Source organism: Hemitrygon akajei, chromosome 12 (assembly GCF_048418815.1).
Source record: "Hemitrygon akajei chromosome 12, sHemAka1.3, whole genome shotgun sequence".
Lineage (NCBI taxonomy): Eukaryota > Metazoa > Chordata > Chondrichthyes > Myliobatiformes > Dasyatidae > Hemitrygon > Hemitrygon akajei.
This window is the reverse complement of record NC_133135.1, coordinates 106,331,930-106,358,438: the sequence shown is the minus strand read 5'-3', so window position 1 is coordinate 106,358,438 and position 26,509 is coordinate 106,331,930. Positions and strand designations below refer to the sequence as shown.

Genomic DNA, 26,509 nt, shown 5'->3' with positions numbered 1-26,509 from the left:
TATCCGTCAATCCTTATCATCCTTCTCCTCAGTATCCTAAAACAGAGCTATGTTGGCTAGCTTACAGCAGGAATTTTCATCTTTTGCACTGGTATCCTTTAATAGGTACACCTGCATGTGACCCCTTATTGTAAAAGGATTGAAGTACAAACGTTTTATATGGGGCTTGGAGCTCCTTATCTTAAAAACAAAGATATATCTGCTGCAAAATATTAGTGGATACTTCCCGGTCAATCATGGGTAAAGCCCTCCCCATGATTGAGTACATCTACATTAAATGCTATCGCAGGAAAGTAGCATCCATCGCTAGGGACCCTAACCACCCAGGCCATGCTCTCTTGTCACTGCTGCCATCAGCAAGAAGGTACAGGAACACCAGGACTCACACCACCAGGTTCAGGAACAGATATTAACCCTCAACCATCAGGCTCCTGAACCACTGGGGATCGCATAGCTTGCTCCTTCACTGAAATGGTCCACAACCACCGGATTCACTTTCAAGGGTTCTTCACCTCACATTCTCGATATTTATTGCTTATTTATTTATCACTATTATTTCTTTCCCTTTGTATTTGACATTTGTTGTCTTCTGCACTCTAGCTGAATGCCCAAATTGGCGCTGTTTTTCATTAATTCTGTTATAGCTATTATTCTATAGATTTATTGAGTATACCCACAAGAAAATGAATCTCTGGGTTATAAGTAAGTATTTAATTATTGAGTTACAGCACAGAATAGGTCCCTTCGATCCAGGCTGCCTAAAAACTGCTGATTTAACCCTCGCCTAAGCATGGGAGAGTTTGCATTGACCACTTAAAACTACTAACTGGTAGATCTTTAGACTGTGGGAGGAAACCTATACGGTCACGGGGACAGCGTACAAGCTCCTGACAGACAGCGGTGGAAATTGAACCCTGATCGCTGGTATTGTAAAGCATGCGCTGATCACTATGTTTTCTATACACGTAGTTTCATAGTAAAATTGACTTTGAACTTTCAGAGGGTTTGTGGTATGGGATATCTGTTACACGGAGAGAGACTGGGAAGCCCGGGTCTTTATTCTCTAGAGCTTAAAGGATGAACTTATTGAAACATACTAAGTTCTGAGATTTTGAAGAATAGTTCTTCTGGTTCTCCTGCATAATTTTGTATATGTCTATCACAACTTTCCATGCTCCAAAGGAGACAAATCCAGCCCATGCAGTCTCAAGCAATGCTCCACTGAACCTCTTTTATCCAGTCTATAGAATAATAACCATAAAAGAATCAACGAAAGACCGCACCAACTTGGGTGTTCAACCAGGGTGCAGAAGACAACAAACTGCAAATACAAAGAGAAAAAATTATTAATAAATGAATAGAGTGCAGAATGCACACAAGACCATGAGCCATAGGAGCAGAATCAGACATTTGGCCCATCAACTGCACTCCACCACTCAATCATGGCTGATTTATTATCCCTCTCAACCTTATTCTCTTGTCTTCTCCCTGCAACCTTTGATGTCCTGATTAATCAAGAACTGATCATTTGAGGCCCTCCATAGGTAGGGATCAACCATCAATGTTGCAACCTAGCTGTCTAGGTGATACATCAGCCAGTACGCAAGCCAAGGCAGTACGAGTGGAGAGCATGCTGTTGCCCCATAGCAAGCTACCATTCTCCATACAGCTGATGAATCTGAAAGAACGGTAGAGGCTGATACAATTGGGCACCAGCAGTGTTGCAGGAGTTACCAGTCAGAGTTCAACTCAGTGCAGGACTGCCTTAGGGCCTCCAGTTCCGGATCTTTCCTTGGGTTTACTCCCAAAGGCTTCCTCATGTATGGGTATAGTTGTAAGGCAGTGGGAGTTTGAGATCAGTTTTCCTTCTCCTAGTTGAGCTGCCAACCACAAATGATGAGCCCCTTCTGACTGGCTGCATCACTGCTTGGTATGGGAACTGTACCTCCCTTAATCGCAGGACTCTGTAGAGAGTGGTGCGGGCATCTGTAGTTGTGAACTTCCCATGAGTCAGGACATTTACAAGGACAGGTGTATAAAAAGGGCCCGTAGGATGACTGGACTCCCAGCCATCCCAACCACAGTCTATTCCAGCTGCTACCATCCGGGAAGCAGTACTGCAACATAAAAGCCAGGACCAACAGGCTCCGGGACAGCTTCTTCCACCGGGTCATCAGACTGATGAAGTCATGCTTACTTGAGTGTACTCTATATTACATTGACTGTTCTATTTATTATAAATTATTATAAATTACTATGATTGTACATTCAGATGGAGACGTAATGTAAAGATTTTTACTCCTCATGTATGTGAAAGATGCAAGAAATAAAGTCAATTCAGTTCAATATACCCAATGACTTGGCTTCCACAGTCATGTGTGGCAATGAATTCCAGACACTCAGCACCGTCTGGCTAAAGAAATTCCACATTGCTAGGGGGATTGAATTTAAGAGCAGGGAGGTCATGCTGGAACTATACAGGGTACTGGTGAGGCCGCACCTGGAAGTACAGTACTGTGTGCAGTTCTGGTCTCCATACTTGAGGAAGGATATACTGGCTTTGGAGGCAGTGCAGAAGAGGTTCACCAGGTTGACTCCAGGGATGAAGGGGTTAACCTATGTGTTGAGATTGAGTCGCCTGAGACTATACTCTCTGCAATTCAAGAAGAATGAGAGGGGACCTTATAGAAATATACAAAATTTTGAAAGGGATAGATAAGATAGAAGTAGAAAAGTTGGTAGGGGGTTGACTTTTCTTATATAAAAAATTTCTTTTATGATGTATGACTTATCTTTAAATTTTTGATTACAGAGTGGTATACCTTTATGTTATGCTATAACATTTCGATCAATTTTATTACAATATATGAACGTACACAAGTTAAGTTGAGATGTATCTATGTGTTGCACTCTATAAATCTTGTTTTTTTCTTCTGAATAAAAATATTGTAAAAAAAAAAGGAAAGAAAAGAAAAGTTGTTTCCATGGGTAGGTGAAACTAGAAATAGGGGACATTGCCTCAAGATTCAGGGGAGAAGATTTAGGATGGAGATGAGGAGAAACTGTTTTTCCCAGAGAGTGGTGAATCTGTGGAATTCTCTGCCCAGGAAAGCAGTTGCGGCCTCTTCACTGAATATATTTAAGATAGATTTTTATATAATAGGGGAATTAAGGGTTATGGGGAAAAGGCAGGTGGACGGAGCTGAGTTTATGGACAGATCAGCCATGATCTAACTCATATATGTCAAACTCAAGGCCCGCGGGCCAAATCCGGCCCGCGTTGGAATTATCTTTGGCCCGCGAGATAATATCTAATTACTATTAAAGCTGGCCCCAGTAATCGAAGCGCCTATGGTGTATGATATGGCTAATGCTGAGTTTATTCAGGTACCAGGTTTTCAGGGTTTTTAGTGTTTATTCGGCAGTCTTCTTCATAAGAAACGGAATTTGTGAAGTGAAACACTTTGTAGTTATAGCAGAGACTGAGACACATGAGAGCAGACGGAAAAAACGGAGGCAACGAAAGCTGCGTTCGCCAGCGTCCGACTGATCCGGCCCGCATGAAGCTGCATTTTGCTCAATCCGGCCCGTGACCTAAAATGAGTTTGACACCCCTGATCTAACTGAATGGCGGGGCAGGCTCGATGGGCTGGATGGCCTACTCCTGCTCCTATTTCTTATGTTCATCATCTCTGTTCTAAAGAGAAGTCTTTGAATTCTAGGCTCTGCACTCTGGTCTTAGGATCTCACACTATAGGAAGTATCTTCTCCATGTCCACTCTACCTAGGACTTTCAATATTTGGTAGGTTTCAACAAGATCTGCTCTTCATTCTTCTAAACTCCAGTAAGTGCAGGCCCAATGCCATCAAATGCTCCCTTTCAGTCCAGGGATCATTCTTGTGAATCTCCTCTGGACCCTCTCCAACGCCAGCACATCCTTTCTTAGATAATGGGCCCAAAACTGCTCACAATGCTCCAAGCGCTCCTTCCTATACAAAGCACATGCTACTACAGCCGTAACACAGCTAACAATCATATTTAAATCTAATATTTTAAAAAAATCACAATTGCAACATTTATTATTTCAAAACATTTGAATTTGTAACATGTTGTATATTTGTACCATAAACTCACTGTTCTTAAGTGCTTACCCCCCTGCTCACCTCACTTTATGACTTTGGAGCTAAGCACAGCTCCAGTGCCATATTTAAGTTTGCTGATGGCACCCCTGTTGTGAGCGGAATCAGCATACAGGAGAGAGATTGAAAATCCGGCCCAGTGGTGTCATAACAACAACCTCTCACACAATGTCAGCAAAACCAAGGAACTGATCATAGACTTCTGGAAAGGGACATCAGAGGTGCATGAGCCAGTTCTCATTGAAGAATCAGAGGTAGAGAGGGCTTAACTTTAAATTCCTTGGTGTTACTATTTCAGAGGACCTGTCCTGGACCCACCATGTAAGTGCAATTGCAAAGAAAGCACTGCAGTTCCTCTACTGCCTTAGGAGCTTGTAGAGATTTGGCATGACATCTAAAACTTTGACAAACTTCTATAGATGTGTGGTGGAGAGTATATTGACTGGTTGCATCATGGCCTGGTATTGAAACACCAATACTGTACCTCTGAACAGAAAATCCTACAAAAGGCAGTAGATTTGGCTCAGTACATCATGGGTAAAGCTCTCCCAACCTCGGAGTACATTTACATGAAACACTGTCAAAAGAAAGCAACATCCATCATCAGAGATCCCACCACCCAGGACGTGCTCTCTTCTCACTGCTGCCCATTCTCATAGGAGCCTCAGGACTCACACCACCAGGTTCAAGAACAGTTACTACCCCTTGACCATCAGGCTGTTGAACCAAAGGCAATAACTACACTTACTTCCCACAACCAATGATCTCACTTTAATAAACACAAAGTACACTGCAGATGCTGCGGTCAAATCAAAACGTACAAAAGTTGGATGAACTCAGCAGGTCGGGCAGCATCAGTTGAAAGGAGCAGTCAACGTTACGCGTCGAGACCCTTTGTCAGGACTAAAGAAGGAGGGGGCAGGGGCCCTATAAAGAAGGTGGGGGGAGGGTGGAAAACCAATCAGAGGAAAGATCAAGGGGTGGGGGAGGGGAAGCAGGAGAGGTGAAGAAGGAATCTAAGGGGAAAGCACTATGGGTAGTAGAAGAAGGCAGAGTCATGAGAGGTGATAGGCAGCTAGAAGAGGAGATAGTGGCCCATTCAGGGCCCCAAACAGTCCTTCACTAAGGACATCGTTCCCTCTCTACCCCTCTCTGCTTTCTGCAGGGATCTTTCCCTCCGCGACTGTCCACATGTCTCTCCCCACAGATCTCCCACCTGGCACTTATCCCTGCAAGCGTTAAGTGCTACACCTGTCCCCACACCTCCTCTCTTACCACCATTCAGGGCACCAAACAGCATTCCAGGTGAGGCAACACTTCACTTGTGAGTCTGTTGGGGTAATCTATTGCATCACCCGGTGCTCCCAGTGCGGCCTCCTCTACATCGGCGAGACCTGACGCAGATTGGGGGACCACTTCGTTGAGCACCTACACTCCGTTCGCCACAACAGACAGGATCTCTCGGTTGCCACTCACTTCAACTCTCTTTCACATTCCCATTCCGATATGTCCATACATGGCCTCCTCTACTGCCATGATGAGGCCAAACTTCAGTTGGAGGAACAACATCTCATATACCGTCCAGGTAGTCTCCAGCCCCTTGGTATGAACATCGAATTCTCCAACTTCCAGTAATTCCCTCCCTCTCCCTTCCCTCATCCCACCTTCACTCTGTCTCCTCTTCTAGCTGCCTATCACCTCTCATGACTCTGCCTTCTTCTACTACCCATAGTGCTTTTCCCCTTAGATTCCTTCTTCACCTCTCCTGCCTATCCCCTCCCTGCTTCCCCTCCCTCACCCCTTGATCTTTCCTCTGATTGGTTTTCTACCGTCCCCCACCTTCTTTATAGGGCCCCTGCCCCCTCCTTCTTCAGTCCTGACGAAGGGTCTTGGCCCGAAACGTTGACTGCTCCTTTCAACGGATGCTGCCCGACCTGCTGAGTTCATCCAGCTTTTTGTACGTCTTGATCTCACTTTAATGACTCTTTATCTCAAGTTCTCATTATTCATTGCTATTTATTAATATTTGCATTTTGTTGTCTTCTGCACTCTGCTTGATTTTCCGTGATCCTGTCATAGTTACTATCGCATAGATTTGCTGAGCTTGCCCATAAGAAAATGAATCTCAGGGTTATATGTGTTGACATACATCTACTTTGATTATAAAACTTACTTTGAATGGGAATCGCAGGTTATTGGGTTAAAGGTGAAAGGTGAAATGTTTATGGGGAACATGAAGGGGTACTCCTCATATGTGAAATGAGCTGCCATCGAAATAAGTGGATGAGGATTTGATTTGCACATTTAAAGGAAATTTGTATAGGTTCATGGATGGGCTATGGTTCAGGTGCAGGGCGTTGGGACTAGCAGATTAATAGTTTGTCATAGACTAGAAGGACCAAAGGGCCAGTCTGTAATGTTCTAAGACTCTATGAAATAAATAGGCTAACATTCTGGAGAGAGAACCACACACAATGAGACATGATGGTGACATGGTTCACAGTGTTGTACTGCCAACTGTGTCAAAGAGTTGTAGATTTGAGATCTATTCCAGAGTCTTCAAGGTGTAACCTAGGTCAACCTCAAATGACAATATTGAGGATCGTTTCATTGCTGGAGTTTTTGAAACGTAGATGAAGTACTGAACCATTCCAGCTGATGACTGATGAAGTGACCTCTATTCAGACCAGCAGACCAATTCACCAGAGCAACACACACAAAATGCTGGAGGAACTCAGCAGGTCAGGCAACTATGGAAGGGAATGAGCTGAGACCCTTCATCAGGACAAAGTACAATGAGAAGAATTCTATCCATTGTAGATGAAAACTTTCTGCTGCTACATCTATTTGTTGCTTTCCTTTCTGCACACAGTTACTATCGTTTTTGTATATTGACTGCAATGTGTCTGCAATATTGGACTGTGAAAGAAGCTATAGAATTTGAAAGGTTCAAAGTACATCTATTATCAACGTATGTATGCAGAATACAACTCTGAGATGCATCTTCCCCACAGTCAGCCAAGAAAGAAAGAACCATGGGGTCTGTTCAAAGAAATAAAAACCCCACCATGCTAAAAACAAATCGTGCAAAGGGCAACAAGAAAAATGATCAAAAACACAGAATATAAAACGCAAAATCAAAAAGCATATTTCAGCTAAGGGTTCGTTATCTGCAGGTCACCTCAATTAAAAAACCACCCCAAAAATAGCAACAAAAAAAAAAAGGAGCGTCCAGAAAGTTGAACACATCATACGTGTGAAGTAGAGTCCACAATCCACGTCAATTAAACCTTGCTCCAGCACTGTCCTCCGACAGCAGTGAGGGAGAGATCATTGCACACAGTCACCCTCCTCCGGCAGCAGTGAGTGAGAGGCTGGGAGATGGTGCTGAAAACTCGTTTGCCCCTGCATTCGCCTTGATGTTTTCAATTGGTGAGATTGACAAGAGATGGAGTCAATCATGGGGTAGTGTCCGTCTCCGTGCTTCCTGGCCACCATGCCTCACGCTTTGCTCGCAGCCTCATGGAACCCTCTCAGACACGGCAAAGTGCCAGATCACCCAATCAGTCGAAAACACACCACCAGAATGTAGATTACTGGCTCTTGCAAACAAAAGCCATTAATCTTTCTAATTTTTTCCACGGAAGGGAGGAGGCACCATCATTTCCAAAATCCTCTGCAGCCTGACATCAGCCAGAGCTTGCCTGCTTTTAGCCAGATCACAGAGGGTACACAAATGAATGAAAGCTCATGAATTTGATTTGCTGACCATCTAATTGCCACACACTTTCTGAAAATTAGGATCCAGGAAAGTGCTGAAAGACAATGCTTGGTATATAAACAAACAGGAGAAAATATGCAGATGCTGGAAATTTAAACAACACACACACACACACACACACACACACAAGATGCTAGAGAAACTCAGAAGGTGAGTTGGCACCTATGGAAAAAAAGTACAGTCAATGTTTTGGGCTGAGACCCTTCGGCAGGACTGGAGAAAAAAAGATGAGGAGTAGATTTAAAAGGTGGGGGGAGGCAAGAGAGAAACACAAGGTGATAGATGAAAGTGGGAGTGGGAGGGATGAAGTAAAGAACTGGGAAGTTGATTGGTGAAAGAGACATGGGGCTGGAGAAGGGGGGATCTGATAGGATCTCAACCAATGCTGCCCTCAACCACAACTCTTCCATTTCATGCATATCTGCTCTTACCTACTCTCCCATCACCCTACCAAGGATAGGGTTCCTCTTGTCCTCAACAACTACCCCAACAGCCTCTGTGCCCAGCACGTAGTTCTCCAATGGGATCTCACCACCAAGCACATTGCTCCTCACTCCCTTTCTGTTTTCTGCACCCTATGTGACTCCTTTTTCCATTCATCCCTCCCCACTGATCTCCCTCTTGGCACTTATCCTTGAAAGTGGAACAAGTGCTACATCTCCTCGCTCGCTACCATTCAGGGCCCCATATAGTTCTTCTACGCGAGATGACACTACACTTCCGAATCTGTTGGGTCATATACTGTGTCCAGTGTTCTTGTATATCGGTGAGACCTGCCTGCCAGAAGAAGCAAGCTCACCCATGAACCACTCATTTTAATTCCACTTCCCATTCCGATATGTCAATCCATGGTCTCCTCTATTGTTGTGATGAGGCCACAGTCAGGTTGGAGGAACAACACCGTATATTCCTGGGTAGGTTCCAACCTGATTGCATGAACATAAATTTCTCAAACTTCTGGTAATGTGCGCCCACCCCTGCTCATTCCCCATCCCCCTTTCCCTCTCTCAACTTATATCCTTGCCTGCTCATTGCCTCCCTCTGGTGCTCCTCCCATTTCTTTCTTCCATGGCCTTCTGTCCTCTCCTTTCAGACTCCCACCCCATTCTCCAGCCCTGTTACCCTTTCATCAATTAACTTGCCAACTCTTTACTTCACTCCTCCTCCTCTCGGTTTTATCTATTACCTTGTGTTTCTCTCTCCCCTTCCCCCACCTTTTAAATCTACTCCTCATCTTTTTTTCTCTAGTCCTGCTGATAGGTTTTGGCCCAAAACGTCGGCTGTACTTTTTTCCATAGATGCTGCCTGGCCTGCTGAGTTCCTCCAGCATTTTGTATGTGTTGCTTGGTCTATGAACAAAGGAAATGCTGCTAATTATGAAAGTCTGCTATGACTGTAACTAATCACGCAATTAAAATAATAATTCAAAGACACAAAATTAGACATCAGCCTTATAAGATGCCTCAATAAGCACAACTTTGTTACAGCGTGTTCTTAGTAAATTAGAATTTCAAGTTCCTGGGTGCCATTAATTTTGAGGATCTAACCTGGACCCAACATGTCGTTGCAGCTACAAAGATAGCACAACAGTGGCTATACTTCATTAGAGTTTAAGGGATTTGGTAGGTCACCAAGGACACTTGCAACTTTCTGCAGACTTACCATGGGAAGCATTCTGTCTGACTGCATCACTGTTTGTATGTGGGGGTGGGGGGTGTGGCTACTGCACGGTATCAGAATAAGGTGCAGAGAGTTGAAAATTTAGTCAGCTCCATCATGGGCACTAGCTTAAAATGATGAGTGTCCATCATTAAGGACTCCAGCAACCAAGACATGTCCTCTTCTCATTGCTACCCACTCAACGATTCAGGAACAGTTTCTTTCCCTCTGCCACCTGATTTCTGAATGGACACTGAACCCATGAACATTATGTCACTACTTTTTAATTTATATTTCTGTACTATTTATTTAATTCTGTATTATATATACACACACTTACTATAATTCAATTTTTTCCTGTTGTTATGTATTTCATTGTACTGCCACTGCAAAGACAACAAATTTTATGACATTTGCTGGTGATATTAAACCCTTTTCTGTTTCTGAATACTGTGCAGCAGAAAATCTCACTAAAGATTTGGTGAATTAGAATATCCTCAGGTCAGGGAGTACAAAATATACATAGAAGCTATTGTATGTTCTGCAATATGAGAGGCCTTGCTAGAGGACAGAGGAACAAAAGACTGCAATTGCTGAAATCTGGAGCAAAAAGGCAGCTGCTTTTAAAGTTGCAAACCTTCTGCTTCCAACAGGGCAAGCAGTATTGGTGGAGACGGAAGGGAGGTGTCAACGATTCATGTTGGACAGGGAAACCAGAGGTCCCTGAGCCAGTCGTCATCAGATGACTAGAGGTGGAGAAGGTTTGCAACTTTAAGATTCCTGGGTGTTACTATATAAGAGGGCCTGTCCCAGACCCAGCACCTAAGTACAATTGCAAAGAAAGCATGGCAGCACCTCTATTTCCTTAGGAATCTGTGGAGATTCAGCATGACACCAAATATTTTGACAATTTTCTATAAATGTGTGGTGGAGAGTATATTGACTGGCTGCATTACAGCCTGGAATGGAAACACCAATGCCTTTAAACAGAAAATCCTAAAAAGGTAGCAGGTTTGGCCCAGTACATCACGGGTAAAGGTCTCCCAACCATTGAGCACATCTACATGAAACACTGTCATAGGAAAGCAGCATCCATCATCAAAGACTCCCACCACCCAGGCCATGCTCTTTTCTCGCTGTTGATATCAGGTAGAAGGTACAAGAATCTTAGGACTCGTACCACCAGGTTCAAGAACAGTTACTACCCCTCAACCATCAGGCTCTTGAAGAAAAGAGGATAACTATACTCACTTGCCTCATCACTGAAATATTTCCACAACCATTGATCTCACTTTAAGGACTCTTTATCTCATTGTCTCAGGTTCACATTATTTATTGTTATTTATTTATATTTGAATTTGCACAGTTTGTTGTCTTTTGCACTCTGGTTGATTCTGTTAAGGTTACCATTCTATAGATTTGCTTAGTGTGCCCAGAAGAAAATGAATCTCAGGGTTGTATCTGGTGCAATAAAATTTACTTTGAACTTTGAGATCCTGCATCAGGAATAAATGGAGATAATACTGTATACTGACAAATACTCAGTGGCCACTTTATTAGGTACAATTTCTTGTTAATGCAAATATCTAATCAGCTAATCATGTGGCAGCAACCCAATGCATAAAAGCATGCAGACCTGGTTCAGTTTTTGTTCAGACCAAACATCAGAATGGGGAAGAAGTGTGATCTAAGTAACTTTGACCGTGGAATAAGTTGGTGCCAGACGGGGTGGTTTGAGTATCTCAGAAATGCTGATCTCCTGGGATTTTTGTGCTCAACAGTCTCTACTTTACAGAGAATGGTGCAAAAAAAAAGGGGAAAAAAAACATCCAGTAAGTGGCAGTTCTGTAGGTGAAAACACCTTGTTAATGAGAGGTTAGAGGAGAATGGTCAGATTGGTTCAAGCTGAGAGGAAGGTGACAATAACAGTGCAGAAGAGACTATCTGAATGCACAACATGTTGAACCTTGAAGTGGATGGGCTACTTCAAGAAGATGACTACATACTTGTGCCAAGATGAGGTTACCTTCAGGGTGGAGGAGCAATATGTAATATTCTTTCTGGGTAGGCTCCAACCTGATGGCATGAATATTGATTTCTCCTTCTGGTAAACAAAAACCCCCGCCACCCTTTACTCTATTCCCCACACTGACATTTTACCTCTTCTCACTTGCCTATTACATCCCCTGGCTCCTCTCTGCCTTCCTTTATCCTATGGTCCACTCTCCTCTCCTATCAGATTCCTTCTTCTCTAGCTCTTGACCTTTTCCACTCACCTCACTTCACCTATCACCTCCCAGCTAACCTCAGTCCCCTCCTCCCAGTTTTTTATTCCGGCATCATCCCCCTTTCTTCCCAGTCCTGGAGAAGGGTCTTGGCCCGAAATGCCGATTGTCTATTCATTTCTATAGATGCTGTCTGACCTGCTGAGTTCCTCAAGGGTTTTTTGTGTGTTGCTTTGTATTTCCAGCATCTGCAGACTTTCTAGAGTTTATACATTCAGTGGCCATTTATTATTAGGTACAGGAGACATCTAAAAATGTGGCCATCGAGTGTAGTTTGGCAAATGGTCACTTGTCATGGACAAAAAAGTCAGACCTTTCGCAGATTAGTAGACAACCATCAGGTTTAGCACTGTTCTTGTGGGAAAGAACATTAACAACAGGAAACCCAGGCTTGCTTTGTCATCCTTGTTTTTCCCCTTTGCTCGGATGTGTATTCTTCCTCTTCAGATCTCTGTGGTTTCAGCAAAGCATGATCAGCCTGACTGATCAGCCAATCAAGATCAGCCACAGATCTCAAGATCTGTGGCTTTAGGTGTTCGTCACCTTGCAAAATACTATTTAAAAAAACTGTGGTCAGGATTAAATACTTGAAAGTACAGGGCATCATTTCTTGTCTGTTCTATGCACCTGCAAAATATTTCCTTATCCAGCATGGCTTACATCAAAACAAAGACAACAATCCGCATTCAAACAGAACAGCTGACCACCTGGACACAGGCGTGACCAAACCCTAAAATAATCCTCAAATCCTAAAGACCACCTAAAAAAGAAAAAAGCCCAAATAAAAGGCACATTATGGAAAGCGTCTACCTATCTATCTATTTAGCCAGTTTGCCACAACATTGTGAGCCAAATGACCTGTTCCTTTGCTGTACTGTTCTCTGCTTTATCCATCTATTTCTATCTTTTTTTTTCTTTCTCTCTTCCTTTCTTCTACCTGAACCTTTTGGCCAAGCTTACTATATAAGATGTTGTCAAAAGCCTTACTAAGGTCCATATAGACAAACTCTACCAATCTTACCAATCCCCTCAATCACCTCCAAAAAAAACCTCTGACTTGTGAAGCATGACCTACTCTGCACAAAACCCACTAACACTGGACAACAAAGATTTTGCTTCCTGAGTGCTTTTGGGTGTATCTTACAGACTTTAAGCTGTCAATAATGAAAAATCAGAATTAAATTTCCCTATCTCACACTATTTTTTTTTACACAATCACCTATATTTGTTATTTTAATTCATAATTCAAGTCAGAATAACTCACACCAAGATTAAGGAAAGCATTTTGTTGGTCCACAATCCAAACAGGTCATTGACAACAGGCAATTCAAAGAATTTCTTGTGGGACCAGAGAAAACTGTACAGAAGGTATTCAAGGATGTTGTTGAAAGTTTTCTTGGTGACTACAGAGCATCAAACTACATGCTTCAAGCATACAATACCATGAAGCGCAACGTGTCACTAAAGATTCATTTTCTGCATTCCCATTTAGATTTCTTTCATGCAAATCTTGGCGCTGTCAGTGACGAGCATGGTGGAAGGTTTCACCAGGACATTGAGGTCATGGAGAAACGGTATCAGGGCAACTGGAATCCATCAATACTGGCTGATTATTGTTGGACACTTAAGCGAGAAGCCTCAGACACCATGCACAAATGAAAATCATCAACAAAACATTTTTAGCTTAGTGGAAATACTGCAAAGCATCAGCAATGTAATTTCAGACATTGAAATTCTATATTCAAAAGTTAATTTGTTTTTCCAAATTTCTATATGATACGAGTAGTCTGAAATTATATATGTGTTCAGTTTCAAGTGGTCTGTCATAAACATAAAACAATTCAGAGGAAACAACATTTCTGAAAAAAATTGTTATCCAATGTAATTAGTCTCTGGCTTTCCAAATTAACATAACTCATGCACCTCAGAACCTTCTTCAACAACTTTCCCACTACAGTACTACAGCAGACTGGTGGAGTGGCGATACGTCTCCACCAAAGGGCGTGTGAGGTGCTCCTTCCATCCGCTAGCCTGCAGATCACACTTGGGCAAAGTGCAGCACCTGATCAGTCCCGAAATCCCATTCCCCCTATCAGGGTCACGTAAAACCATGGGAGCAGGTGGTGGATGGTTGCATGAGCAGCCGGTTTGCATCACAAGACCTGGTTTTGTGACCACTGACTCCAGGCAGACAATTGCTGAAGAGTATTGTAAAGTCACTGCACAGAAGAAAGTAATGGCAAATCCCTTCCGTAGAAAAAATTTGCCAAGATTAATCATGGTCAAGGAAAGACCATGATCACCCATGTCATACGACACAGCACATCAAGAATGAACGATTATTGTGATATGATTGGTGATTTATAATGTAAATAAGGAATTTGAATATCCACAAGGTTACCAATTGGTCAATATTTGTATCCAATTAGTCAATGTCTATAAAAACAGTATTTTTTTGTGCAACATTCAGAATAGCTTGGGCACTGGCCTCCATACCATCCAAGACATCTTCAAGGAATGTTGCCTCTAAAAGGCAGTGCCATCATTGAAGACCGCCCTCTTGCCGTCTTCTCATTGCTACCATCAGAAAGAAGCCAGAATCCTGAAGACATGCACTCAGCGATTCAGGAACTGCTTCTTCCCCTCTGCTATCAGATTTCTGAATGGACAATGGACAATGAACGCTACCTCATTACTTTTTTATTTCCATTTTTTTCACTAATAATTTAACTATTATTATATTTATTGTAATTCACAGTTTTTACTTATTTATTATTTTACGCACTGTACAGCCGCCTCAAAATTAACAAACTTCAGGACAAATGCTGGTGATATTAAACCTGATTCTGATAGTTGCTAAGCTTTTGTCCTGGCATACAAGTGTGATTGAGGAACGAGTGCAAGTTGTCAGAGTCCAGTTAATCTGCAACAACAAATCATTCTATAATCTCGCCAGGTGATACAGCACTCTTTTTTTTTGCAGCAAGGTTCTCAGAGGGGTTAACTGATAACATCATGGAACAACAGGATGTGCCAGAGAGTTGCGTTCAGATGTCAATCACTATGTTGCTCCCCCAGTCAGTCAGCTTCCAAACTGTACATCACCTAACCCGGACTGGCTTCTTGCTGGCTGTGCACATCAGCCTTGAGGCTGCGAGCTGCAACACCCACGGCTTTTTCCACAGGACAGCTTGCAAACAAGTGTTGCTACTTCATCATTATTGACTTGATGCTGTTAATGACAGGACGTCTGGTGTCTGCATCTCTGCCACTGGCCCGACACCGTCAATGACACGCCCGCAGGTACTGGCCCGACACTGTCAGTGACGCGTCCGTTGGTGTCTGTAGTGCTGGAATTGACCAGATATTGTTAACGACAAGGCTGTGGCTTTACTGCCTTCTGATCATCTGAATTGACCAAAAAAAGTGAACTAAAGAGGCCCATTTATTGTTAGTTTATACAACAATGCTATCTTGACCGTCTGTCACATAAAACTCCGATCGTTTTGGATATCCAAAGACTACACAATGGAATATGTTCTAGATTTATCCTCTAACTTCCATCAAGTTCAAGCTTATTGTCCTTCAACCATACATATATACAGCTAAACGAAACACTCTTCCTCAGGGGCCAAGGAGCCACACAGCACATATAGCCATACACAGCAGTTACGATATAGCACATATAATTCAGATTAAGCACAATACAGCTACAAAATAAAATTAACACAAGTCCCTGAGCAGCATAGGACTTTGTCCTGGAGCCATTGGAGCACAGTATTAATGGAAGAGCTGACCTGCACAGGGGTTAGAATTTTAATCTACATGGAACCCAGTGTGCTCTCTCGCACCGCTTCCAGTGCCTTCTCTGCTGGATGCTGTAGCAGGCAGCACCACGATAGGCAAGCCTGAAAGACCTGGTCACAAACCCACAAACTACTACTTATTCATCTTCAATCACAGGAATGTCACAATAAAGCTACTTAAAACAAAAATAGATCAGTTAAAAAAACCCTGCAATTTTAAAGTACTTTTCATTATTACCACTTACGAAGCTTCAGAATTCTGGCTTCTTCTCCATCCCTTCCCAGTCTGGACTAAGGGTCCCGGCCTGAAACATCGACTGTTTCTATCCTCCTAGGGAAACTGCCTCCTCAGTTTTTCCAGCACTGTTGTGTGCATTGCTACTCTCTTACCTACAACAGGACAACGAGCTTGTCTTGGTTTGGAGGCTTGTTTGCCTCAGTGACTCAGAGAGCTATGTTGGCTGGAGTCAGGGCTTTATGCTATGTCTCTGTTTAGGGTCATCTATGCCATGCAGGTCAAAGGTAAAGGCCAGACTCAGAGTGATCCACGAGTCCTCCAGATTTGGGGGATCAGCTCAGGGCTAGCAACCCAGGCTGGTAAAACAACAGCGAAGGATTTTTCTACATCTGAGTGGCCAAGGACAGATAGAGATGGAGGATTTTCACTGCTGCTCTAAACGTCAGTGGCGTAGTGGGTAGTAAGTTAGTAAGCTCCTCTCCTGAAAAACAATGTGCCTTGACTGCTCTCCATGTGAGCTCGACTGCTGGGTCTGGAGGCAAATCAATTACAACAGGTGGCATAACAAGCCTTTTTCCTGTCACCACGTCAGGAACTTTCAGAGGTCACTTGGAAAAGAATCAGTATTTGCTGAGCTGGCTCAGTTCATGACAGGAGCCAAATCCGCAAATTCCTGCTCTTTGCGGCTAACACTACAATGGGTTCACATACTGAAAAAAAGTACAAAATAAAACATTGGGATCTCAGGGGTCCACATCCACAGATCCTCAAAGATGTCATGCAAGTTGATCGAGTTGTTAAGAAGGTTCAAAATTCAAGTTCAAAGTACATTTATTATCAAAGCATGAATAATTTATACAACCTTGAGATTCGTCTGCCTGGCATCAGTGGTTGCATAACTAGGACTTGTGATGTGCACCAGCTGTTCGTACGACCATACACCACTTGATCCCATAACTTCAAATGACCCTTATTTGGGGGGAGGGAGGGAGGGGCTAAACAGGTGCTACACCTTGCCTAACAGTAACCTGCAGGTTAGTGGAGGGAAGGAGATGTCCTTTGGTAGAGATGTATCTCCACCCTGCCACCCATATAATCTTACGAGAGTGGATTGAATGTGTTTTTTCTTTGGAGAAAGGGAGGATGAGAGGTGACTTGATAGAGGTATACACAAAACGATAAGAGGCATTAATTGAGTGGACAGCCAGAGACTTCTCCCAGGGTGGAAATGGCTAATATGAGGGAGCATGATTTTAAGGTGACTGAAGGAAGGTATAAATGGGGACGTTAAAGGGGAGCTTTGATTTTTACACAGAGTAGCAGGTGTGTGGAAGATGCTGCCAGGGGGACTGGTTGAGGCAGACAGATTAGAGATTTATGCAACTCTTAGACTGTACATAGGTAGCAGAAAAATGGAGAACTACGTGGGACTGAAGATTTAGATTGAACTTAGAGAAGGTTAAAAGGTCAGCACAGCTTCCTGCGCCGAAGGGCCTGCATCCACAGAGATCTTTGCTCTCTGTTTTAATCATCAATTTCTTAAATTGCAGTCACAGAAACCTAACCCTCAGCATTCACACCAACCCCTGAAAGAAGCTACAGGCTGTGATTGTAGCATATGCCTATGCTCAGCTTTCTAAGCAAGTGCTGTGTAGTGGCTTCAACACAGCACAGAGCAGGCTATCAGTGCAGGTTTTGTCTGTACGGCTTGGCCCAAAGCCATCAGTCCTGCTTTGGTCCATATCACGACACACAGGGTCTTTCAATAGTCCGTCCATCTGGTCTTTTGTGTGAAAATCCCGTGTCCTTGCTCCTGGCTGGTTCTCTGCCTCACATGTCTGGGCAAGAACCCCTGTGACAGATTGCCGTGGCTGAGGCATTGTTACAACTCTTTATTCCACTGGGTGCTGGCAACAAGGCGACTTGGAGAAACCTAGAATCCCAATGGATGACACTGTGCTCTTTGTGCTCTAGACACACCCACACACACACACACACACCCAAGATCGATATACTTGATATATTTAAAGCACTTAAAGCTCTTATAGTTTGGATCAGATTAAAACTGCTTGACAATGACTGAGAGGGACTTGTTATTTTAAGCGTTGTCAATCAGTCTGGCTCACAATGCACCCTTTGCTTCAAATTCTCTGCCACGTTTTAACTACACGATCTACAATAACAGTAAGATATATTATTGACAGAGAGCCACACACACAAAATGCAGGAGGAACTCTGCAGGTCAGGCAGCATCTGTGGAAATGAATAAACAGTCAATATTCCGGGCCAAGGCCTGTCTTCAGGACAGAAAGCTGGACTGTGGAGGTGCCAGTCTTCAGATAAAATATCAGATATAAAACTGCTTCTTCCTTCAAAGCTACCATCTTCTGCTTCCCTCTGAAAAGTTCCATAGAGATTAAAAGCACTTTATATAAAAACAGGAGATTGCCGCTGAGGGGGAAAATGGATCGGCCATAATGAAATGGTTTAGAACACTTGATGAACCAAATGGCCCAGCTCTGCCCCTATATCTTATGGCCTTTTAGTCACATTTATAAACAGTAGGCTAGCATAGAACAGTATAACAGTATAACAGTATAACAGTATACAGTATAAAACCCTCACGATGTTGCACTGACCTTTTAACCTACTCCAAGATCAATCTAACCCTTCCCTCCTACAGGAATCCAATTGCTATTAGCAAACATTTAACAAACCTATGGTGCAAGCATAAAACCACTATTGACAAACATTAACAAACCTACAGTGTTTAATTTGTACAGACACCTTACATGCTGCAAGCTCACAAAGAGTTCAGATTATTAGCTTTTTACAAAAATTATTACACCACAACACACTGTACGCTACATCCCCTCACCAATGGTTGGGTTTAGTTGTTTGGAGAATGTTATTAATGCCTGGCATTCAAGAACTACTGCAGAGTTGAAGAGTTGGTGGGGATAGTTCCACTATGAGGGTTTGAAGAGGTTTCTGAATGCATCAGGCATGGTGTCTCTTTTGAGCTCAAGAACTGTGAAGTAATGTTCCAACTCAATAAAACCCTAGTTAAATCACACTTAGAATATTGTGTTCAGTTCTTTTCGGCTCATGATAGGAAGGATGTGGAAGCTTTGGAGAAGGTGCAGAGGAGATTTACCAGGATGCTGCCTGGATTAGAGAGCATAACTTATGATGATAAGTTGAATGAGCAAAGAAAGATGAGTGGCTCAGTAGTGGGTAAGTTGATGGAGAAGATCCCGAGAGGCAGGATTTATGAACATTTGGAGAGGTATAATATGATTAGGAATAGTCAGCATGGCTTTGTCAAGGGCAGGTTGTGCCTTAAGGCTGGTTGATAAGTGTGCATAGGGGCTACGCCACAGTCTACGTCGTAGCCCTGATTTTCACTTCTGCGTCACTCTACGCCATAGTGAGCATGCATTGGTGTGTGCCAAAACGCTAGTTGGCGGTGGGGTTTCTATGCCACTGTGTTAAGTTTCTTCGTGAGAGACATGGACGAGGAAATGCATTTCACATTTCATATTTTTGCATGTCGACAGGTAGATTTGACGATTTGGTTCATCTATTTCGTATCAGTGTACGCACAGCCTACAGACAGGCGGAGAAGAAGCAACCGGAAATGAGTAGGAGGAAACGTGATGCTACCAAGCGGACCAATCACAGTTGTTGCAGTCTGCGTCACCACGACACACGAGTAACTTTTCTGGAGAGGAGCACGTCACCCTGCTGTGTAGGGTTCAGCATAGGTAAGACGTAGGGTATGCAATGCCTATGGCGTAGATGCGATGTATAAATCAGCCTTTACGAGCCTGACTGAATTTTTTGAGTAAACACAAAGTACACTGCAGATGCTGCGGTCAAATCAAGACGTACAAAAAGGCTGGATGAACTCAGCAGGTCGGGCAGCATCCGTTGAAAGGAGCAGTCAACGTTTCGGGCCGAGACCCTTCATCAGGACTGAAGGAGGAGGGGGCAGGGGCCCTATAAAGAAGGTGGGGAGAGGGTGGAAGGTGCCAGGTGAAAAACCAGAGGAAAGATCAAGCGGTGGGGGAGGGGAAGCAGGGAGGGGATAGGCAGGAAAGGTGACGAAGGAATGTAAGGGGAAAGAACTATGGGTAGTAGAAGAAGGCAGAGTCATGAGAGGTGATAGGCAGCTAGAAGAGGAGACAGAGTGAAGGTGGGATGGGGGAAGGGAGAGGGAGGGAATTACCGAAAGTTGGAGAATTCGATGTTCATACCAAGGGGCTGGAGACTACCCAGACGGTATATGAGATGTTGTTCCTCCAACCGAAGTTTGGCCTCATCATGGCAGTAGAGAAGGCCATGTATGGACATATCTGAATGGGAATGTGAAGGAGAGTTGAAGTGAGTGGCAACCGGGAGATCCTGTCTGTTGTGCTCGACGAAGCGGTCCCCCAATCTGCGTCAGGTCTCGCCGATGTAGAGGAGGCCGCACCGGAAGCATCGGATGCAATAGATTACCCCAACAGACTCACAAGTGAAGTGTTGCCTCATCTGGAAGGACGGTTTGGGGCCCTGAATGGTGGTAAGAGAGGAGGTGTAGGGACAGGTGTAGCATTTACGCTTGCAGGGATAAGTGCCAGGTGGGAGATCTGTGGGGAAGGACGTGTGGACCAGGCAGTCGCAGGGGGAACAATCCCTGCAAAAAGCAAAGAGGGGTAGAGAGGGAAAGGTGTCCTTAGTGGTGGACCACTGGACCTCTACCCTTTGACCCACAACTCACTGTGCAAAAAAATTACATCTGATATCCTCCCTTATATGTTCCTCCAATCACCTTAAAATTATGTTTCTTGTTCTGGGAAAATAAATCTCCATGCAGCAGTTTTGAGGGATTTATGTAGACCCCAAGATCCCTCTGTTCCTCTATACTGCCAGCGAAAGTGGTAGATGTGGGTCAACTGCAGCATTTAAGAGAAGTTTGGGTAGCTACTTAGATGCGAGGGATATGAAGGGCCATGGTCTGGGAAAAAGAGTAGACAGGGAGTATCTATCGATGCCTGTCATAATCTTATAAACCTCTAACAGATTTCCCCTCAGCCTCCAACACTCCAGAGAAAACAACCGTTTGTTTTACCTCTCGTGATAATCTAGGCAGCATCCTGGTAAACCCCTTCTGCACCCTCTCCAAAGCCTCAACATCCTTCCTATAATGAAGTAACCAGAACTGTATGCAATGTATGCCTAACCAATGTTTTATAAAGTTGTGACATAACTTAATAACTTTTGAACTCAATGTCTTGATAAGGCGAGCATGCCATATGCCTTCCTAAACACCCTGTCAACCTGTGTAGCCACTTTCAAGGAGCTATAAACTTGGACCCCCAAGATCCCTCTGGTCTTGTCCTTAACAGTGTACTGTCTCCTCACATTTGCCTTACCACAGTGCAATACCTCACATTTGGCTGGGTTAAAACTCGAGTTAAAATCGCTATTTCTCTGTCCTTATCTGCAACTGATCTGTATCGTGCTGTATTCTTTGCCAGTCTTCTACACTATCCACAACTCCACCAACCTTGGTATTCAGTACGAACTTACTAAGCCGCCCATTTACATTTTCATTCAGGTCATTTATGTACAGTACATCACAAACAGCTCCATCATGGGTACTAGCCTCCTAAAGGTGGTGTCCATCATTAAGGACCCCCACCACCCAGGACGTGCTTGTTCTCATTGTTACCATCAGGAAGGAGGAATGGGAGCCTAAAGGGACACACATGACCATTCAGGAACAGCTTATTTCCCTCTGCCATCTAATTTCTGAATGGACAGTGAAACCATAAACACTACCTCACTACTTTTTTAATTTCTGCTTTGCACTACTTATTTAACTATTTGATATATATTTACTTAGTCCACTTCAAAATGGCGGTGTGACGCAGCACGCTGCGGCCACTCCAGGAACGAATATCTGTTATCTGTAAGTAGGGGTTGTGTACAGTCCTGATTTGATGGAGACGGACGTGTGAAGCACGGAGGAACATCTGGTGGAACTTCTGAAATGCCTGTTTCGCTGCCACTGCTACTGTGCGATTGGAGAAATCTCCGGGAGGAAGGCCCTGAATCCTCAGCTTTGCCTGTTGCTTGGCGGCCGGTGCCGGGGTCAAAGCGCTCGGCAGAGATGGTGCTTGGTGTCGGAGGGCTGGTCGGAGGCTCAAAGTTTTCGGACGGACTCGGAGTTGGCTGTGGTCGGAGCCCAAAGTGCTGTATCGGCAAGCTGCAGCGCTGGAGGTTCATGGCAGGAAGAGTTTTTCTTCCTTCTACCGTCTGCATGAGATGATGGGCTGTCAGGACTTTGAGACTTTCTTTTAAACCGTGCATGGACTGCTCTTTATCAGATTATGGTATTGCTTTGCACTGTTGAAACTATGTGTTATAATTATCAAACACGAGGAAATCTGCAGATGCTGGAATTTTAAACAACAGCACACACAAAATGCTGGTAGAACACAGCAGGCCAGGCAGCATCTATAGGGAGAAGCGCTGTCGACGTTTCAGGCCAAGACCCTTCGTCAGGACTAACCGAAAGGAAAGACAGTAAGAGATTTGAAAGTAGTGGGGGGAGGGGGAAATGCGAAATGATAGGAGAAGACTGGAGGGGGTGGGATGAAGCTAAGAGCTGGAAAGGTGATTGGCAAAAGTGATACAGAGCTGGAGAAGGGAAAGGATCATGGGATGGGAGGCCTCAGGAGAAAGAAAGGGGGGGGGGGGAAGCACCAGAGGGAGATGGAGAACAGGCAAACAACTAAATATGTCAGGGATGGGGTAAGAAGTGGAGGAGGGGCATTAACGGAAGTTAGAGAAGTCAATGTTCATGCCATCAGGCTGGAGGCTATCCAGCCGGTATATAAGGTGTTGTTCCTCCAACCTGAGTTTGGATTCATTTTGACAATAGAGGAGGCCATGGATAGACATATCAGAATGGGAATGGGAATGGGACGTGGAATTAAAATGTGTGGCCACTGGGAGATCCAGCTTTTTCTGGCGGACCGAGCGTAAGTGTTTAGCGAAACGGTCTCCCAGTCTGCGTCGGGTCTCACCAATATATAAAAGTTATAATTATGTGGTCTTTGTCAGTTAGTCTTTTATCAATTATGGTATTGTCTGCACTGTTGAAACTATATGTTAACTATAACTATAAGTAACTATGTGGTTTCGTGTAGGTCTTGTAGCTTTAGGTTTGTCTGATGGGTTTGTAGTTCCTTTCTGGGGAACGTGCTAAGACAGTAGCGTGATATCAATACGCAGCAGCCTCTCCAGACTCTGGATTGGGTATTACCAAACGTTATATGGTTTTTCTTGTGTGGTCTGTTTTGTGCTTTTTTATAATATCATTCCGGAGAATGTTGTCTCATTTTTTAACTGCATTGTATTTGTGGTTTATAAATGACAATAAACTGAATCTGAAATACTTACTATAATTCACAGGTTTCCCCCCCGAAATTATAAACTGCATTGTACTGCTGCTGCAAAGACAACAAATTTCACGACACATGCTGGTGATATTAAGCTTGATTCTGATGGTTGAAGGGTAATAACTGTTCATGAATTCCCCGATCAGGGTCATATGAAGTCACGGGAGCAGGTGGTGAAGGAAATTAAAAAAAATATTTTCCATCAACCACTGGAGAAGAATTTGAATCCACAGTGGAACAATCATCTTGGCTCATCATTAGTTGAAGTGAACAAGGGCAAAGGGAAAGTGCAATATTCACTGACCATCAGGTGTTATGAGAAAGAAGGCAGCTGTATAAACTCATCCAAAAAAATAAGCACAAGGTCTTGTTCAATGCTGTTTTTGTGAAATTTCAGCGGTCCTTTATTTTTGATACAGGTGGTGTTTTGGTCGGATTGACGTGGGAGTCATTTCCAAGTGTTTGTACGGAGGGAAGCAGTGATGCTGGGTTGGAGCAGGTGGGACAGCAAGGGTCGGTGTCCGTACAGATGAACAACGAAGTAGCAATGACAATGGAAAAACTAGCTGCTGTGGCAGGAAACTGGGCTTCAGCTATTTATAATTAATCCTTAGAGCAAGGACTGAAAATAAACCAGTACGTTTTCAACAAAATATTGCAGAAACAAACACTTGGCGAGAAGATATTAGGGAAAGCAATCACAGATGCAGAAACTTTACTACAGAATCGAAGAAGCTTACTGCAAAGAGTGTGGTCACTGATTCATTAACCTGCTTGAGAGGGGGATAAAGGACAACAAAGGCCCGTGGAATTCGTTTCCACAGATGGCTGTGGAGGCCAAGTTACTGGGCATGTTTAAGGCATGAGAAGATTCTTTATTGGTCAGGGCATTAAGAGATACGGGGAGAAGGCAGGAGATTGGGGCTGAAAGGAAAAATGTATCAGCCGTAATGAAATGGAGCAGACTCGATGGGCCAAATGGCCTAATGCTGCTCCCATATTTCATGGTCTTAATTGTTGTCTTAGAATAAATGAAGCATTTCACACATGCTGAAGTTTCAAAATGCAAAGTACATAGTTTATACAACTTGAGATTTGTCTCCTGACAGGTTGCCGTAAAACAAAGAAACCAAAAAGAAGCCATTAAAAAAGGACCGTCAAACACCCAGTGTAGGGGAGAGGACGAGGATGGCGAGGGCGAGGGAGAATGTGCAAACAATAAAAGCAAGCACACAGCATTCAGAACTGAAGCTCACAAAAGTCAGGCATCCACTAGTTGCAGGCCACAGCCTCTGTCTGGCACAGAGACTAGCAATCTCTGTGGAGCAGCAATCGAACTGGACTGTCCCTCGCCTCCAACCCCGGCACTTAAATCTGACTTGTATAACTGTAGCAGGGGAGGCATCGTATAATTCAACATCATTAGGTCAGAAACGACCAGCTTGAGCACAATCAATAGCCCAGAGACTAAACCTAAAGAAGCTGTTTTCAAAACAAACGTCACTAGTGCCAACCATCTTCACCCCCCTTCAAAGCTCACTTTAGATCAGAGGTCACCAAACTCTTTTATGCCATGGACCCCTACCATTAACTGACGGGTCTGTGAACCCCAAGTTGGGAACTGCTAGTTTAGATCAGAATCAGGTTTAACAATACTGGCATATGTCATGAAATTTGTTAACTTTTCGGCAGTAGTACAATGCAATACATAATAATAGAAAGAAACTATGAATTACAGAGAAAATACATATATTAAATTAAGTAGTGCAAAAATAGAAATAAACAAAAGTAGTGAGGTAGTGTTCGTGGGCTCAATGTCCATTCAGAAATCGGATGGTAGAGGGGAAGACCATATCAATCGTTGAGTGTGGGACTTCAGGCTTCCGTACTTCCTTCCTGATGGTTCCAATGAGAACAAGGCATGACCTGTGTTATGAGGGTCCTTAATGATGGACAGCACCTTTTTAAGGCATCGCTCCTTGAAGATGCCCTGGATACCATGGAGGGCAGAGCTAATGATGGAGATGACTAAGTTTACAATTCACTGCCGCCTTCTTCGATTCTGCGCTGTAGCCCAGCCATACCAGACAGTGATGCAGCCCGTTAGAATGCTGTCCACTGTACATCTGCAGAAATTTGCAAGCATTTTGGTGACACACCAAATCTCCTCAAACTTCTAATGAAATATAGCTGCAGATGTGTCTTCTTTGTTGGGTTCGGGATAGATACTCAGAGATATTGACACTCAGGAACTTGAAATTGCTCACTCTTTCCACAATGGATTCAATTCTCCACTCATTAATGAATATCTGTTTTGAAATATATTGCAGATTTAATTGTTTTATATCATCACTGAGATTCAGCAATCGCTCTTCTGTCTGATGAAACTGTTGACTCTTTCGGGTTGTTGGTGTGTCATATACAGAGGTGATCTCTGCCCAAGGTTTTTCTGAGCCAGTAACGGGAGATTATCATGAACAATGCCCCTGTCAAACTGATAATGCTACCACCCAGACATTTTTGAGCAATAGCCACTATTTATAAATCAGACATCCCTCACTCAACCTTTGTGCCACATCAGTTAACAGTCTCTGCAGTAGCCTCATAAAACAGATGACACAACCACTGGTTTGCTAGCATTGTTCAAAGAGCAGCATGCCAAAATCTTCTCACTGCCTCAGTAAAGCAGTTAGCATAATCAAAGGGCTCACTCCCCAGGACGTTCTCTCTTCTATCAGGCAGAAGATACAAAAGTCTGAAAGCATGTATCAGCAGGCTCAAAGATACAGTCATAGGAAATTACAGCACTGAAATTCACTTTCAATAAATTACAGATCTGTGCTCCCTGATCCCTTTGTTCTACCTCACTCCTCAACATGCACTGTGTAAGACTGACCCTGATTTGTCCTACTGAAGTGCAAAATCTCGCACTTGTCTGTATTAAATTCCACCTGTCATTTTTAAACCCATTATTCCAGCTGATCTAGATCACGCTGCAAGCCATGATATAGTCTTTCTCGCTGTCTGCTCCATCCTTAATCTCGGTGTCATCTGCAAACTTGCTGATCCAGTTAACCACATTATCATGTCCTCTTCCAATATGTAGAAGATACAGAAGTATGAAGGCACGTATCACCAGGCTCAAA

At 43.6% G+C, this 26,509-nt stretch overlaps 1 protein-coding gene across 1 annotated transcript in view; it reads right to left on the bottom strand.

Moving 5' to 3' along the window:
- sae1 (SUMO1 activating enzyme subunit 1) overlaps window positions 1-26,509 on the bottom strand; it is a 211,947-nt gene that overhangs the window by 61,541 nt on the left and 123,897 nt on the right. The window lies entirely within an intron of this gene.